Source organism: Actinia tenebrosa, unplaced genomic scaffold (assembly GCF_029948245.1).
Source record: "Actinia tenebrosa isolate PJP-AT-01 unplaced genomic scaffold, QUT_ActTen_1.0 PGA_scaffold5__44_contigs__length_20552954, whole genome shotgun sequence".
In the NCBI taxonomy this organism is placed as follows: Eukaryota; Metazoa; Cnidaria; class Anthozoa; order Actiniaria; family Actiniidae; genus Actinia; species Actinia tenebrosa.
In genome coordinates, this window is record NW_028292582.1 from 5,988,239 (window position 1) to 5,990,617 (window position 2,379).

The 2,379-nt window shown below is 51.0% G+C and overlaps 1 long non-coding RNA gene across 1 annotated transcript; it reads right to left on the bottom strand.

Moving 5' to 3' along the window:
• Nucleotides 1–1,286: 1,286 nt before the first annotated feature.
• LOC148906393 (uncharacterized) lies at nucleotides 1,287–1,758 on the bottom strand. The gene is made up of 2 exons (XR_016121335.1): nucleotides 1,653–1,758; nucleotides 1,287–1,573 (listed from the first exon to the last, which is right to left on the bottom strand). It is a non-coding gene; the product is annotated as an uncharacterized LOC148906393 (long non-coding RNA).
• Between the last annotated feature and the right edge of the window lie 621 nt (nucleotides 1,759–2,379).

A 2,379-nucleotide genomic window follows, 5' to 3' on the forward strand; every position in this document is an offset into this window, starting at 1 on the left:
ATGAATCACGCCGCACCTCAAACACAACCGATGGTGCAAAAACTCGGCCTCCCCATACAACACGTTGGGCGACACGACGTCCAGCATCGCGGGGTCTTCTTCGTCCAGCCACATCACCCATCCCTCCGTTTCGCTGCTGTACGTGCTCTTCCAGATGACCTCGTGATGCGCCCCCGGGCCTCCCTTTTGGCAAAGGACCAAGATGTTCGTGGTAGGGTGCACGACGCACCAACGCGTCAATATTTCTTCCCACGTCCATTCGTGCTGCACCTCCAACTCTTGCCTCACCTCGTCTCTCGTTCTCACGCTTCGCCACGCTAAGATCTGAATCACGTGTTCCGCTACCTTCGACCCCACCGCCGCCGGCGGTTTGCGTAGGACTCCCCTTTCCAGCCGATCTCGCAACAGTTCGGGCGTCATGATGGTCGTCGTGCACACCCGTCCTCGTCCCTTCACGTCTTTGATCACCGTCACCGTAATGTCCAACGATCGACCCAACATCCATTCCCTCTTGGACTGTTGAATCATTTCGATGGCGTTGGTCAACATCAACCTTTGAAATTGAGGCGTGTGGTACGGACGTATGGCCAACGACACCGGGTATTCCAAGTCCCCACCGTACAGGGTCATGCCTACTTGATCCCGAGCCGTCAATCCTTCCTCGCCGGCAATGCGTTCCATGACTTGATCAAATAAACGTTCCACCCATCGCACCCCCCATTCGTCTTCTCCTTCCTCTCCTCCCTCGTCCAAGTCCTCGTCACCGTCATCGTCGTCATCATCGTCGTCGTGACCCACGTACGGCCTACGTTGGCGACCGGCCTGCTCCAAACTGGACCTCGTCTCGATCCGATACGAAATGACCCGCGTCCGCATGGGCACGTTCACTGCAAACACCGAGCGAGCACAACTCTTAATCAGAGACGAGCTCCTGGTGCTCCTGCCTGATGCCATGGTGCGAAAACACTAAACGATTGCCTACACCGTACTCCTCTATGACATACACTTTCGTACGCCCTCGTTCTGGATCCACCAATGCCTGCTTCACTCGGGCCCGTTCCCTGGCTCGGCGCGCTAACACGAACGCCAACCTCCTCTTCCGCTCCTGCTGCTTTTCAATAGCATCGATCCATCCCGTTAACGTATTGGCTAAGCCGTGTACCGCCTTGACGTATTCCTTCGCGTCTCGCAAAAACTGAGGATCGGGAGTCGTGCCTTCCTTATAATGTTTGGATAATGCCTTCGCAAAGCCTTCCTTCAGAAAACAAAAAGCAAAAGACACCCAGTTAAGATTCAACGGTGTACCCGTATTTATTCACGTATTCGGTTACATATTGTTTCAGCAATAGTACATCAAATTTATCTAACTCTTCAATGCCTCTAGTCTTTAACAACTCCACTACATTAAAAAATGTTCTTCGAACTAGGATGTATTGCGTGCTTGATAACATGTCTTGATTGCTATAATCATCTTGTCGCACTGCATCCAAGGCTTGATAAATGGTATCCTTCATTCTCTTATTCATTCTTTGCTTTCGATCGCATCTCTTTGTCATTTTCATACTGATGAGTACTGCAGTGTTTAAAAAAGCAAAACATAAGCTCATGCCTAAAATAAGCCACGCCCACACGTAACGCTTCATCGTACTTACCACACTGGTATCTTCGTATCCTACGTTGGCTTTACTGGTGATTCACTATACAAAACCTATACAAATCACAGATCCTGGTCCCCCTATATAGACCCCACCTAGGGGGGTGGGGGGACCCCCTACCCTCCCCTCCCTACCCCTATATATTCAAGTCCATTTTCGTACCCAATCACCAAATCGTATGCCTAGATACCTAGTCCTTAGTTACTTTACTTAGCCAACGCCAACCTTCATCATGCCTCCCAAGAGATCCAACCGCCGCATGGTCATCCCCCATCCAGAAGACAACCAAGTAGACCAAACTGCGCCTACTCCTCCAGGAACACCGCCACCACCACCATTGCCTACCGACGCCGGCGTCCCTGCACCGATGCCTCAGTTCAATCGATTCAACATTGATGATCCCTATGATTCCGTGGTGGTTAACGCCCGTAATGCCTACATCAACAATCATGATTCGGATAATGAATCCAATACCGAAGGAGAAGCAGGTCCTTATGCCTCCTAAGGTAAGCGGCCGCAGGAGCTGGAACCAAGAGAGGATCATGGATTGATGAGATGAAGCGAGGAAAAGTCAGGCACGAAACCCTGCGTATGTACCATTGTATATGCCTTGCGAACTGCACATGTCAGAACCTTCGTCAGAACCTGCTGAAATATCGACTTCCATGGCGCCGACACCTGACACTACTTCGGAAATGAAGCGTACCACTTAGCATAGTGTCCT